Genomic DNA, 16,675 nt, shown 5'->3' on the forward strand with positions numbered 1-16,675 from the left:
TGAGCCTGGTCAACGGTCTATCCCTCTAGCTCCTCCCTCATCAGTGCCTGCAGATGCCTCTTGCCAGCCTCTTGCTCTCAGGCCCAGGGATCCATCGCCCCAGGTTTCCCCACTGGGAATTTCCTCCTCTTCCGAGGTTTCTCCTGACCCTGCAGGGGAACCCCTCGGAAGAGGACATGTAAGAGGAAACACACAGACTCCCTGAGTCTACTACATCTGATACCGACTTAGATGAGTCGGAGGGTTCCCTCGGTCCCCTCTGAGGATGTCTCATTTTCAGACATCCTTGAGCTCCTCAAACAGAGGGGAATTGGCCCTCCATTGACCCCTCCGAGGATGAGTCGGTATACCTAGAGGCTTTGGATCCCGACCCTCCACCTCCTGGGTGTCTCCGCCTTCGACCCACTCATGCAAGTAGTGGCTCGAAGGCGTGGCTCCAGATTCTGTGGAACCTGTCCCCAGGAGACCATCCAAGTTCATCACGGCCCCTTCGGACAAACAGTTCCTGTCCAAAGGTGTCTCTGTGGATGCTATGGTGGTGGCGGCCACTAAGAAGGAACTAGCGGATCCTTCAGTACCTGTCCATCCTCCTAATAAGGATTCTAGGACCATGGACAGGTATGGAAAGCGGATGTTTTCTTCAGCGACCTTTGCAATGCGTTCGCTGAATTACCTTTGTCACTTCACCAGGCTTCAACGAGATATTCTCAAGGAACTGGGGGAAGTAGTCCAGGATCCTTCAGCTGCTGGGGCTCAGGAAAAGATTGCCTCTCAGCTAGCTATCCTGAATTCGATATCTAACTCCTCCATGCGGCTCATATCTTATGCAGCCGATGGAACGAGTAGGGCTGCAGGCACAGGTGTTGCTCTTAGACGCCAAGCCTGGATGCGGCTGTGTAATTTTGCGGACCCCTTTAAGGCGTCCTTCACCAACACCCCCTTTGACGGTTCGGCTTTGTTCGGACCTCAGGTGAAGGATACTTTGACCAGATGTGAACAGGATGGTAAAACTCTTTCTGCCGTTGGAGTCCAGTTTTCCACTCCTTCTAGACCATATTCCAAGGGTCAGAAGGGGGGGAGGATGTGGTTCCGTAAAGCCCAAGGAGCTACACCGGACACACGTGGTCAGTTTACCCCCAGAGGCAGAGGGGGTAACAATAATAGACACCGCCCTAGAGGCAGGGGGGGTCCTCAGAACCAGGGCAACAGGGAGCCTCTTCCTGAGAAGCCCTTTCAGCATCCCTGAGGTGTTGCCCGACTGTCCACCCTTGGAGGCAGTCGGGGGAAGAATTTCGCTGTACCCAGTAGCCTGGCAATCCCTATCACAAGACAAGTGGGTACAGTCGATTATATCCGAGGGTTACAAAATCCCCTTGAAGGTTTCCGTACCTCTACAATCCCTTCCAGACATCTCACCCGGTCAAAGGGATTTGGCAAAACAGGAAGTTTCAAAACTCCTGGGAAAAAGAGCCATCCAAACAGTGCCGGCAGTAGGATCCGGCTTCTACTCAAGATTCTTTTTGGTCCCCAAAAGGACGGGAGATTGGAGACCAATACTAGACCTAAGCAGACTAAACAAGTCTGTCAGAAAGGCAAGATTCCGGATGGTCACGCTGCAATCCATTCTGCCCTTTCTGGGCAAGGACAACTGGATGTGCTCGATAGTACGCATCCTGAAGGTCTATCATATAAAGATTCACAGACGCTCCAGAAGGTTTCTCCACTTTCGGCTGGGAGCCAGTCATTACCAATTCAGAGCACTGCCCTTTGGCCTCACTTCAGCCCCCAGAGTGTTCACCAAATGCATGGCAGTGGTCACAGCTCACCTGAGACGTCGAGGATTCCAAGTGTTTCCTTATTTGGACGACTGGCTCCTCTCCGCCACCTCCAAGGATCAGCTTCTTCGGTCCAGAGACTACACCTTACAGCTTTGCAAGAGTCTAGGAATTTCGTGAATTTGAAAAATCCTCTCTGCTGCCTTGCCAATCTATCACCTTTATAGGCAGAGTTAGATACCGTCAGAATGTTAGCCAGGCTAACAAATCAAAGGATTCTGGACATCCAGAAATTTGTTCAGCTTCTGTTACAAAGCAACAAGGTCAAAGCCAGGTTTGTCTTGAAAGTTCTAGGCCTAATGGCTGCAGCCATTGTTCTTCTTCCACTGGCTCGCTTCCACATGCGTCTCCTGCAGTGGATGTTGTTCACGCAGTGGTCGTACCATGATCTGCCCATGAGACATGAGATCTTAGTGACACAGTCTTGCAGGGCTCATCTGATGGTGGATATCTTCCCTCTTCTTCATCAGGGCCGACCCTTTGTTCCCCTCCTCCAGTTGCCACAGTCACCACGGATGCCTCTCTGATCGGGTGGGGGGCATTATCAGGGCAGGATGGTCCACGGACGTGGCAACCCATAGAATACCACCTGCACATAAATGTCCTGGAGATGAGAGCAGTGCTTTTAACGTTGCAAGCCCTCGACTTTCTTCCCACAGGGACTATTGCAGTACAGACGGACAACATGTCCGTGGTCTGGTACATCAACAAACAGGGCGGAACCAGGTCCTATCCCTTATGTCGAGAAGCTCTCAGGCGTTGGCAATGGGCGATCTCTTCTCAGCGGTTTCTGATAGCAACGCACATCCCGGCAGGTCCAACCTATTGGCGGACAGGCTAAGCAGATCTATTCTGATGCCTCACGAGTGGTCTCTCAATCAGTCTGTAGTGGATCAGATTTTTCTGAAGTGGGGCACCCCTTGTTGCGATCTTTTGCTACCCTCAAAACAGCAAGTGCCCACATTACTTCACACTATTTCCTCTTCCAGGCCAACCCTTGGGAGACTCTCTCACCCAGCATTGGCCTCGGGAACTACTTTATGCTTTTCCTCCTTTCCATTGATTCCACAAGTCATTCAGAAAGCCACCGTTTTGAGAGCCAAATTGATCCTCATTGCTCCATATTGGCCTCGACAAATTTGGTTTCCGTCTCTACATCATCACCTTCTGGTGCAGCCCTGGCATCTGGACCCAGTTCCGGATCTTTTGATCCACCAGTCGGGTCAGCAGCACCGGGCCATTCATTCTCTCAACCTCACTGCTTGGTTGCTCCACTTCTTCCCTAGCCAGGCTACCAATGATTTCTGACTCGGTCAGAGACATTTTAGTGTCTTCTTTAAAGTCGTCCACTAGAACTGTTTATGCTAGCAAGTGGCGGCGTTTTCTATTTGGGCAAACGCCAGAAATATTGATCCTTTCACCGCTCCTATACATTCTGTTTTGGATTTCCTGGCGGAGGTTTTTCATTCGGATCGTCATCATCTACAGTCAAAGTACAACTGGCTGCTATTTCCAAATTTCATGTTGGCTTGCAGGACAATAACATCATGTCTCATAGGTTATGCAAAGCCTTTTGAGAGGAGTTTTTCTCCTAAAACCGCCTGTGAAACATCCTCCTCCGCAATGGGATCTGAACTTAATGTTGGCATCCCTAATTCTACCTCCTTCGAACCGTCTGCTCGTGTTCTTTAAAGTTGTTGACATGGAAAACTATATTTTGCTGGCTGTTACTTCTGCAAGAAGAGTTTCTGAGATTCAGGCCCTCTGTATTCGTTCACCTTATCTGGTGTTTCATAAGGATAGGGTTTCTCAGAACTAACCCTTCCTTTCTTCCCAAGGTTGTATCTCAAGCCAATATTAACCAATCTATTGATCTACCAGTTTTCTTTCCTAACTATTCTGACAGAGCTGAACAGAAGCTGCATTTTTTGGATGTTCATCGTCAGCTCAGGTACTACTTACATAGGACTAAACAAATTAGAAAAGCAGACCAATTGTTTGTCTCCTATGCAGAAAACAGGTTGGGTCTTCCAGTATCTAAAGTGACCTTATCTAGATGGTTGACTTCCACCATTTCCTATGTGTACTCCCTAAGGGGCAAACAACTATCTTCTAAGCCAAAAGCACATTCGACCAGGAGTCTATCCACTTCTGTAGCCTTTCAGGATAGACTTCCCATTGACACTATTTGTGCAGCAGCTACTTGGGCCACGCCTCATACCTTTGTGTCTCATTACAAGTTGGATTTGGCCTCCAGAGATAGGGCCAGTTTTGGTTCCACTGTTCTCAAGAGTCTGTTCCATTGAGCCACCCGGGATACAGGTGCTAGGGACGGTCCCATCCAGCAAGAATGAAGGCGAGATTGACAACTTAACATTTAGAAGTTATGTACCTACCATAACGTTCCATGTTAGTTGTCTTCTCGCCTTCTTTCTTCTCCCTCCTTCCCTGGCCTGGACAGAGGTTGGAGAGTTCCTATTAGATTGCTTCCTCTGGAGCATTGTTATGAGGACTTCTTTTAGGAACCATAGTTCCTAATTATATTAGGATAAATCTTTAGCAGGGTTAGTTAGCTGCCAAACGAGATCTGAGGTAGTTCCGCCTTGCATCATGGGATATAGGGTTGCCTCGAGCTGGTAAAAGGAGTTCTTGAGCTAAAGCGGAGCCGAGGATCGGCTCCGAACCCATCCAGCAAGAAAGAAGGCGAGAGAAGACAACTAACATGGAACATTATGGTAGGTACATAACTTCTAATTTTGTGTTACCAGTGTATTTTCTGAATATCAAGTCAAATTCCAGTGCCTGTCATTATTTAGTGAATTCAAACCTACACCGATTTACCAAAAAAATGCAGAAAATATCAAATTTTATGAGGAACAGAATAAAAATAGGAGGCAAAAAAATCTGGAAAGTTTTCACAAGTGGTAGTGGGTAAGGAATTCAGGCTCTTGTTACCTGTACCAAAGGCACAGGGTTTGAGCCCAAGTAAATCTAGCCACCAGGTATAAAGTCAACTGGGGTATTACAGACACACACACACACACACACCACCGTTCCTTTAAGTACCTGCTTGTAAAAATACCTCCAAATGGCAAACTCACGGTTTGAACACACAGACCTCAAAAATACCTCCATTCCTGAAGTCCAAATAGCTTGCTTACACTGCATGCAGCATAATACAATACATTCCTGCTTGCTCCTGGAACCATGATTAACAAACTACCTCACTGCTTACAATTAAATACCTCTGCACAGCTTGTTCCACTCTTCACAGCATAAAAATAAAATACCTCTGTTCCTGAATAGTTTCCTGCTTGTTCTGTTCCTGGGCTGGAACCATGATTAAACAAACTTGCAGCTTTGCTGGACCCGGAAATGCTCTCATGCATGCTATGTTGAGCCCTTGAGCTCAATTCCGACAGGTTGGCAGGCTTTCATGGAGCTGATGCCATCACACACGTGATGACATCAGCTAAAAAAAAAAACAATAAAAATAAACAAGCCGGAAAATTCGGAAATTAAGGGGTGCCACTCAGGAATCGTGGCACCCCATTATATGGACCTCAAAACCAGTAAAGAACAGTCAATTCGATACAGTTGCTACACCTTTATGAAACATTATGATCAATAGAGACTAGCTAACTGGTGTGCATGGCAGATTTAGCCACACAGACATTACTGGCATGACAATATTCGTAGAACAGCTATTTATGTACTGTGTGCATCACTGGAACAGGTAGCACAAAATACATCTGGTGTAACATACAAGAAAGTAGTCAGCACTGTGACCACATGTTGGTGGACGGTCAGCTTACCATCTACCCCAGGACATAGGTCACATACCTACTGGTCTGATAACAGGGTATGATGCCTACATTATACTTGAGTTGCTTTTCTTTACTTGACATAACAAATCCCCTCATGTTTGTGTCATATCTGTGGTTTCAGTCTTTGGCGTAGCTCAATACTGTGTGTTATACTAATACCACAGTTGGAGTCAATGACTCTGCACAACCTTCAAACAGCTATTTGGACACAGGAAGTATGTCATGTGAGGTCAGTTACTTAAATAATGGACATTAAAATGTCTAGCAGACAGCCCTGATGTGTGGACCCCATCACTAGACCAGAGATATAGGTCACTATCACATGTGACATCTAAATATTGTTGAAATTATGTTGAAATGTGTGAAGTGGTCTACCCACTTGGCGATAGAGGCATTTATGGCCACATCCGGCAGTGGTGAGTGAACACTGCAGTGTGGATTTGTGTCAAATGCCTGGCATTTCTCAAGTTCAAAAGGACGATAGCGTCATCATGCATGCCCTCATGATAAAAGCATTAATGACAGATATAGGTCTGTTGCGCACTCAGCTGCGATATTACTAGTGTCCATTCAGAAAAGGTCCATAATGACATGTTGGCTTAACTCATGAGAGAGTCATGATGTGTTTATACATGCATGGATCAGGTGCTGTCCTTCCCCCACCTCCGAGAGATGCATGTTGATGTACACCCTTCTCCAGGAACATAGTCTGTATGAAGGGTGTGTTGAAGTGCGTATTCAACCATGTCAGGAAGATGCATGTGATGTGTTACGGTAGGTGATCTGTAATGTTGTCGCAGCCCATTGATTCTATGTGATAAGCCGGGATAAAGATAGAAATACAGCTGGGTACACAAGACTCAGATAAAAATGCCCAATCCTGGAAGGCAAACTGGTGCCAGGACTGGAAAAGTTGACAGTGTAGAACCCTCAAAATATGTAAACATTCCAACAATGGGGTCAAGCCCAGGGGGAGGATGACCCCCCCCCCATTGTAGAAGGAAGTAACAGTCCACAAAAACTGATAGGCCAAAGAGCTATAAAAAAACAACAAAAAAACAAACACAGAGTGGACTATTGAGGATAAGAAAGAAATTATGTATTGTTACTATTATTCAAAAAGCTCACAATTTCCAGAGAAGATATACAAAAAGACAGAGAAATTAAAGAAAAAGTACTTCCACAAGAAAAACCTGTCAGAAGCCTCAAAAAATATGTTCATTAATAAAACACATTTGTGAAAAGTATATAGACCAATAAACATTGATCTGCTTGGAAAAAGCAGCATCTGAGGAAGTGCAAAAATATTAACAAAGCCTAAAAATTTTTTGAAGAGTATAAAAGATACATGGACATGGGAAAGAAAGATATTTGATATGGTGCAATATTTATGCAAAGGTGAAAGCCAAATCAAAATCAATCAATATAAAGAAGGCAACCCCAAAGATATTTGAAGAGAAATATAGGCAAAGGCATCCAGATATGGAATATTTCACAAAATATAAATAAATCAAAGATAGAATGTAGAAAAGTAGAAGTTAAAAAAATAGAAGTTGACGTTATGGGAGTGCCTGCGAAGTGAAGGATTTGGTGTCAAAGTGTAACAGGTTAGATTGCAGCATGATGGAATGAGTCTCCAAAGTAAGGAAAAACAAGAACATCAAAGACATCTGAAAAAGAAATATGGACATGGAAATGAAAAAGATTAAATATGGCGTTATATCTATGCAAAGGAGAAAGCAAAACAAAAAAGGGTAGCACCACCACAGATATTTGAAAAGAAATACAGGTAAAGGAATCTTGACATGGAAAACTTTACAATACAAAAAACAGTCAAAAAGGAAAAGTAGAAAAGGAGATCAGTAATGGAGAAGTTAAAGAAATAGAGGTTAGAGATAGAGGTTAGAGAGTACCTGCGAAATTAAGGATTCAGTGGAGAAAAATCAAGTTCAGAAAGCATCGCAAACAGGATACAGTAATAGACATTCAAATCAAGGGAAAACCACTGGAATGGGAAGCAGTTCAGGTGCCATATGAAAATATTTGGACCCTTTCACAGGAAACCAGAATAAACAAACATTTACTTTAAGCTGAACAGCAAGGGAGGGAACAGGAAACTGTGTAAACTCAGACACAGTCCATGTTGAGGCGCGATAGGCCAGTGAGTTCCCATATGACCAGTGAGTTCCCATATGACAAGAGTAACTGGTGGCACAGGATGAAACTGAAGAAAATGAGCCACAGGAAGATGCTATAGAACTTTCTACAGCATGCCCGCAAGAAATGGAAAACAAAATGTGCAATCAGGTTAGAAGAAAGTGAACCGAGAGACACAACACACAGACAGACAACACACAGACACACATCACACAGAAGAGGAGAAATTGAATACATAGAAGTATCGAATAGAAAAAACTATAAAGCAACTGAGACAAGAGTCACTGTTAGAAGACTATAGAAGATGGGACAGATTAACAAAAATACTTAGAAAGATGTTATAAAAGCAATGCACAATATTAGAAAAGATAAGGATCATGCACTATCACAAATAAACAAAATCTCAGCAAAAGCAGAAAAAACGTATATAAATATAAAGGAAAACTACAAAATAAGCAATTTATTGATGACCCCAAAAAGTTTGATAGCTTTGAGAAAGAATGTAAAAGGAATTTTGAGACCACCAAAAAAAAAAAACAGAAGAAATAAATGTTGAGGATCCTGTGGAACATAAAGATGCTAAATGGATAGAAGTAAAAGAAAAAAGTTTAAAGGTAAGGGATAAAGTAAACAACCAGAGAGATTGAAACAAAGTTAAGAACAGCCTCTAAGTGGAAAACCTCAGGCCCAGATGCAGTACCCAACTTCTGGTTAATAGTGTTAATATCTTTGCACTATGATTTAGCCATGAGTAAGAACTATTTATATGTGCACCCCAGACAGACACCAAACTGGCCAATAGGAAAAACAATGCTCCTACTTAGGAATGAAGCTGCAAGCTACCCTAACAATTATAGGTCAATAACTTGCCTTCCAAACATGTAGAAACTATACACTGGGACTGACACCAACACAGTTAGTCATTTAGAAAACTCAATTTTAGCAATAGAACAAAAAGGCAAATAAAAAGAAAAAAAGTCATATGGAACAAAAAATTATTTGCTGTTAAAAGTCATAGTGGAGAAAAAGGGGAAGAATCTAAGTATGGAATGGATTGACTACAAAAAATAAATAAATAAAATGTATTGGATAGTATCCCACATTCATGGATAAATAAAATGCTTAAAAATGGGTCTATATTATATGAACAAAAGTTCATACTACTGAACGCTCTATATAAAAAAAAAATAATGAAAATTCCAGACCTCGAAGTGTAGTGCGATCTTGGATATGGTATATATATTTAGTTGGGTGTGTGGGGGCACAGCCCCCCACAATAACGAGTTTGAGGTTGGCCATTTTCACTCTTTAGAGCGTTTGATATTATGAACTTTTGTTCATATGATATAGACCCTTATAAGATACACCATACACCAATAGGCTACATTACAGTGACCATGAAACAGTGGCAGACCACTTTGCAATTAAGCCATGATAAAAGGACAAATTATTATCCCAGGGATAAAAATTCAAAGGGGGATATTCCAGGGCAACCTTTAAAGCAGGAAAACTGCAGCAGCAAGAAAACATCAGTTTGGGACAAGAATGTGATAAAGAACTTGAGCACGGAGGAGTGTATACATTTTCGGAAATTGATGAGGGATCAGCAATAAAGCAGTAACAGATGTAAATGAAACTTAGTAAGGAATACTTTTAGAACACTTTAAATCCTGAAAGCAGTATTGACATCTAGGAACAAAGTTCAAGCTATAAATCAACTTGCTCGTCCTGTCTTAACCTACAGTTTTGGAGTGACCGATTGGCCCCAGAACATGTTGGAGAGATTAGACAGGAAAACAAGAAGAATGCTTCATGTTTCAAATGATTTATAAAAGCAAGAATAGAAATCTAACCAAAAGCGTTTCTCTGTGTGTCTATATATATATATAAAAATTTGGGCAGCAACTGATTGTGCCAAAAAACAGAAGAATATGAGGTGAAGGACCAGATGAGAAGGCAAGAAATGTAGAAAAAGCATAAATATAGTTGCAAGTGTAGAAAACTTCTGGTAGAACCTCATGCTGATCAGGATCAAATGCATGACTGGTTAAGAAGAGGTGAATTCAAGCCAAAAGATGAAAAGGTTAATACTGGCATCCCAAGACAGTGGGCTATGTACCCACTGGTTAACAAAATCCATTGAACATATGGGAGAAATAGACAAATGTAGAACAGAACAGAATTGGAAACAGTTGCACACCTCGTTGCTGGTTGACAGATACTAATGGCAGGGCAACTGTATGCTGAAAAGCATAATGTGACAAGGCTTTTGCACTGGGGATTGTGCAAACCTTATAGTATTGAAGTGTCTGAAAAATATAGGAAACATGAGCCACAATGCATCATAGAAAACGATGAAGTGTACATCACATGGGATCATCCATTACCAACAGTTCAAATGATACATGCTGGAAAACTGGATATAGTGGTCCATGAAAAGAAGACAAAAGTAGCATTGATCATTGAAATCTCCACACCCAGTGACTACAGTGTCTTGCATACGGACACAAAGTCATAAAATACTAGGATTTGCAGGCAAAAATAAGAGCAATGTGGAAGAAAGATGCCCAGACAGTTCCAACAGTAGTAAGAGCAACAGGCTGAGAAGAGCACTTCTGGCTGACAAAGATTGCAATAATACTAATTTCATGAACCTTTAATCGTACTTAGACTTTGGAAAATGGTCCATTCCCATGTATGGTTTGAATGTGTAAATATCTTTATGTATGGTATGTTAGCAATTTCTCTGGAGAGTTTCTCCTCGGCACTCCACTGAAAACGGGCAGCTCTGTCCAGTCAGACCTCCCTGGTAAACAACTGCAAAATAATTTGTTTTATGGTATTGTATGGTCTTCTTTGAATGCCTTTTAAAGGTTATTTAAATTAATTGATAATCAAGTAGGTTAAATGAATGTTATATAAAGGAGTTTTGAGAGAAGCAGTCTACATCCGATGAAGTTTGAAACTAAAACGTATTGTTCATTGGAGCGCGTTAATGTTGGTTTATTTTGGCTAAATAAATTGTGAGATCATTCATTAGTGGTTTGGCTTTGTTTTCCTAGGTGCCTTGGATTATTCAGTAACAGTGTCCCACATGCTGGTGGGAAAGGCAAACTCTAATCTCAAGCAAGTGCGCACTCGCACAAACACCCAGTTGACTGCAGTGAGAGTAGAACCGCTACCCAAGTGCACAAACTACAGAACTCCATGGTACAAGTTTGACTTTTACAGGGCTGCAGGCCAACTTACAGTGGATTACACCAGCCCTGTCGATAGGCGAGATGATGTTTGAAGGCCGGCATGAAATGGATTTGTAGTCATGTGCAAGTAACAAAATATTGTCAATCTATGGGATTGGACTGGTAACTGTAAGAGACAGTTGACTGCAGTGAGAACAGAACCCTTACCCAAGTAAACAGACTACAGATCTCAGTAATTTATGCAAGCACCATGACACAAGTCTGACTTTTACAAGGCTGCAGAACAACTTATAATGCATGTAAATAAAATAAATAGATGACATCAGCACTGGACATAGGAGAAGAGAGGAATGCATATATTCATAGCTGTTTAGGCTTATGGCCCTAGGGCCTTTACAAGCCTAGCTGTGTAAAAACCCAAGTTCCCTTATTGAGCATAGTTAGAAGATCATTGCAACAGTGATTTTGTTATCAGCACTAACTGGCCCTGTCCATAGGGGACATAGGTGCCACCCCTCAGGTGAATTGTAATCGCCCATCCAGTTGTCAAATTTGCACTTGACTAGGGTCATGGAAGAGCTCTGCTTTGCATGCAATGAGAGCCGAATACAGAGGAGAGGCAATCGCTGGGGAATGTGTCTCTCTCCATCCATTTATGTCACAGTCTAGGTTGATATCCCTGGAGCAAGTTATTTTTGTCCCATTTGATTTGCGATGTTGAATATTTACATTGGGGCAAGGTCCCAAACTGCTCTGTAGGCCAGGGCCTAGGTCACCTCTCAGCATATTGTACAATACTGAGTACAGTGACAGGGCAGTCTTATGTATGTCATGTTTCAGAGGCCCTAGATTCTCATGGTCAGAAATCTAAGTGGTCTCTCCAGATGCTGCAGGTGTCTGTTGAGGTACATAGAGAAGGAAGCATTGCACTCAATTAGTGGACTAATAAGGGTCAAGTATAGCAGAGCCATGACCTCCCTAGTTTTGGATGAGATGCCCTTAGTTATTAGGTGGGCAATGTAGAATCTGTGTCTTACCATTACGGACACAGTGACTGAAGTTTAGATTGCTATCAAGCTGTGTTCCCAAGTCTCACAACAGCCTAGAGGAGGTGCTGTGTGTAACAATTAGCAGGGCTACGTTTTCACCAAAGGGGACAATAGGGCATTTTCTTGGGTTAGGTTTCAGTCTGTGGGTTTGTCACCAGTCATGTCAGTTTGTCAGGCCTTTCTGTAGTATGTTAACATTGTTGGAGGACTCTACAATTGCACCCAGTTGGCAGTCCTCTGCAAACTTAGCAAGCCAGAGACCATCTACCTTTGCCTGGACTTCAGAGAAAGTTTCCAAACAGTAGAGGGTCCAACACAGATCTGTGTGGTCCTACACTGGTAAATGGTCTACTGCTGGAGGTGGACTCTCCAACTTTGACAGTGTGCATTCTGTCGCTGAGCCAGTTGACTACCCATCTAGTAACATATGGGTTAATCCCCAGATGGGAGAGTTTGATACCTGAATGGGGATTTTTGTCAAAGGGCTTGGCTAAATCAAGATAGATGGAATGTCCCACTTTCCCTCATCCAGGGCTTTGGGAATATTATCAAAGTAGTATACTAAGTTTAATAAGCAAGATTTATCTTTGACAAAACCAACATGGGTCAGGTCAAAATTGCGGATAAGGTCCATGATGAATCTTTCTATAGCCTTGCATATAAGGCTGGCTAGGCTTATAGCTCAATAGTTCCCAGTGTCAGTTGACAGATGTGTAGACATGTTCACCTGTGAAGATGGTTCTAGTTCTGCATGTTACCAGATTGACATGCATTGCATATCACACATTTGATATTAAATTTATGTAGTGTATACATTTGTGAAATTGTACTGGAAACACCAGGGCTGCAGTGCAGGAATAGAGGCAACACATGGTTGCGTTGTAAGTATGCGACATGTTGTTCAGTTTAAGTTTCCACATGTAGTTTCATGGCATAAAGAATAAATGGACAGCATAAAGCAATATATGCTAAATTTGGCTTTGCGTAGAGCAGCAGGTTTGTGCATGCTAGATACTCATTTTCATTATTTTCACTGTTTGCACATAGTTAAGCAGTGCACAAATGCAAGCCACATTGCAAATAGTACTGAGTGTATGAGACACACCTGCTGCTTAGCTGACTCTTTGGCAGCAGGTGTAAATGCATGGATACACTTTTTTTGCCCAGATGATAGTGGGTTTAAATCCAGATGTATCTAAACACTTTAAAACACAGTGATAATACAATGACAATTTCTTTATAGCACATGTTGCTGTGTGTTGGCATAGCAAGAGGGTTTAAGTGGCATTGCACAGAGGTAACTGCAGCATTGTAGAGCTGCTCACCATCATTTGGCATTGGTGCGCAATGCCAAACTCCACTCAGAGACCAAAAGTGAAGGGATTCATTTTTTTCTGCTACATTTGTGAGATTCTAGGTTTGACCAGATTGTAGATGTTGGGTAGAAAAGTGGTGAAATGGGAAGCAAGCAGGGCTAAGAATAGGAAAGCAATACAGTAATGTGCAGGAGGGAGGTAGGAAGGAAAGAACCATAGGAATCCATTTCTTCAACAGTAAAAACTAATAAATGTATGCAGAATATTAGCTGAATTTGGACTGTCACCTCCAGAGAGAGGCATGATAATCATAACCATTTGGACCAAAAAAAAGTGGGTCAAGAAGACGTATGAAATTGAGAGCTATGCAAGAGATATTTTTTGTGGGAAAGATGCCATATTTTTAATTTCAGTAAGAGAAATGCTGGCTAAGGGACACAAGTATATCTGGGTAAGGTAAGTTGGGTAGGTGAAAAAGCAAATGCAAACAAGACAAGAGACAGGGGTGATGAGGGACATGAAATGTTTGGGGACACCATGATCTGGGTGAGGGAGGGGACAACCTAGGCTCATGCCCAAACACCCACTAGACTGTCATCACTGTCCCCTTATTCCAATAATGGCTAGATCACTTGATATTTTTTCCTTCTATGGACCATGAGGGAGAGCAGCCTCCCCATCCAGCATAGGCATACACCAATGGTGTGGTGCATGACTCCATGCACCAACCCTGGCATCTCCTGGCAGCTGATGAAATCCAGATCTCCACCACTGCTCCCAAAGTGTACCACCACACCAGGTGCCAGGGCAGTACTATCTCAGGATGCAGATAGCACAGGGGCAGTTCTGCCAGGTTGGGTCCAAGACATGCAGGGCATCAGTGCTGGAGCCGGTGGAGCAGGGAAAGGCTGGGGCTAGCCTACCTCACTGTGCTGTGGAACATTTAATGATGTGGTACAAATGGATGACATGGAGGCATTTTTGATGACACATGAGAGAGAAAAGGGTTGCAATGTAGAAAATAAAAAGAATTGTACCACCATATGTGGCATACAATGCATTAACACAATTATACAACTAAGTAGGACCTTTAAGTACAAATCTCAACTAATACTAACTACAGATTGCCGACAGTAATCTGAGAAATGTGCATATATTGCACATATGCATGTTCCATTTATACAGATTACAGTCAACAGCAAGGCATTTGTGCCACTTGTATACAGTTCTGTTTAATGCAAATGTTAAAGAAATGCAGTATTGCCTAGTTGTAATTCATGGTATATGAACGTACAACCTCTGACTACAGTCTAATGTTGGACTCCTAAAGTTGGTTTAAGCTACAGAGTAATGCATGTATACTTGCTTTTACAGTTAGGAGATGCATGCTCAATTTGCTAGAATTGTATAAAAATCCAAAAATCTAACTTTTAATGCTACAATAACACTTCTCTTGTGCTACATACCACTTTCTTCCCTCAAGTCTCTCCATTTGAGCAACATGAGCTCGTCTATTGAACTCACGTTTGGTATTAGTTGGGGAAAAAGTCATTATGCATACTAGTCTTGCCTATTTACCTTTCTATTACACGTATGCTCATACTTAAACAGCTGTGGTTAAAATGACGCCTACACTGCTCTCCAGTGCATGAGATTCCAGTAGCACTGGATACTGCCCAAACCAAACTATTCTGCACCTATGACTTGGTACTAGAAGCCAGAATAGTCCCCCTGCAGAAGCCTTTAGCTGTGATGCTTTACCAGGGGGTCCAATAAATATCCTGGACTGCTATTCACCCCACTTCTGTGCCCTAAACTGGGCATCTTCCCCTCTAATACCAGACATGGCTAATATTCAAACTAGAGCAATGGAAACGGATGCTTTCCCACCAATTTCAGTTATCGCATTTACTGGTAGTGTACAAACCCTAGCAACAATGCCAAGCACGTTTGCACAATGTTAAGTGGAATACTGCAGTGCAAAGCAGGGAGAAAATAAATACTTGAAATTGGAAGGTTAATCTTACACTTGGCCTTAGTTTTGAGGTGCGTCTGGTGATGTAGCTTGGAAATGTACACTGGAAATTGGGAGGTAACTGTTAGCGGACTTAAGTTGCAGACATGCAGTGGGGGTATAAATGTTGTGACCCGACATTTGTTTTTGGCTTTATACACTGCTAAAATTGATTTTTTAAAAAGTGAGGGATTCAAACCTAGGCATACAGTCAATACATTTCTTCCACATCATTGTTCATCTATCTTTGCCACAGAAGAAGTACTGCTCAGTCAAGAATCATTCATAAATACAAGTGACAGTTTGAGGTGTTACATGTGTGTGACCCGACAAGATTCTAGTATATAGATCCAGTTGCATTTGTGGGTTATGCAATTGTGACCCGTCAAGATTCTAGTATATAGATCCAGTTGCATTTGTGGGTTATGCAGTTGTGAAGGCCATGCATTTCAAGATAGCAGGATTATACTTACAGAAATATAGTATACAGTATATCCTGAATCATATATCTCAGAACACAATTAGGGCGTCTTATCCGTCATACATATAATTCCTATCATCTCCACTATCTAAAGTGTTATAAGTTGAGATTGAAAATAATGGGAAGTAAAAATGTATGAAATACCCTGTATTAGAACCCAGGACCATATGTATGGCAGCCCTACACTTGACACCTGCTGCCACATGCCTAGTTACAGGATATTTTTGTAGTTTCCTACAAGTTCACTGTGTTAACTGCTGCTTAGCATGTTTGCATGGTGCCCAACAGAATTAATCAAATGTTTCCATTTTCAATTAATGGCAGAGTCCTGTCTGCAGCAGTTGGGAAACATTGCTAGCCACTACATAACACTGAGCAATGCCACAAGTTGTGCGAAGGAAAACTATGTATTGTTTTTGACCTTTGCTCCATTATGGATGTTCTGTCTGCTTCCTGGGTGGGCCACTAGTCCAGCTTCGCACACTAAGCTTCACTCAAATGAGTGAAGTATAGACAAGCTTGAGATTTATTTTTCTCCATTTTCCTTGTTTGTGCCAAGTCTTGCACTGTGCAAACGCTGGCCAGAAAAAAAAAAACACAACTGAGGAAAAGCAGTTTAGGACACTACATGTTACTACACATGAAGGTCTGGATTTAAACATTCACTCCAATGAGCCATCAAGTAGACAGTAAGAATGCCTTATCCCTCTTTGCCATACAGACACCTTTGCAAAAGGGAACTGAAATCATTCTGCAAATACCCAACTCCATCATCATCCATAGTACTAAGAAACCA

This window comes from Protopterus annectens, chromosome 9.part0, assembly GCF_019279795.1.
Source record: "Protopterus annectens isolate FY-2018-M chromosome 9.part0, PAN1.0, whole genome shotgun sequence".
NCBI classification, from domain to species: Eukaryota; Metazoa; Chordata; order Ceratodontiformes; family Protopteridae; genus Protopterus; species Protopterus annectens.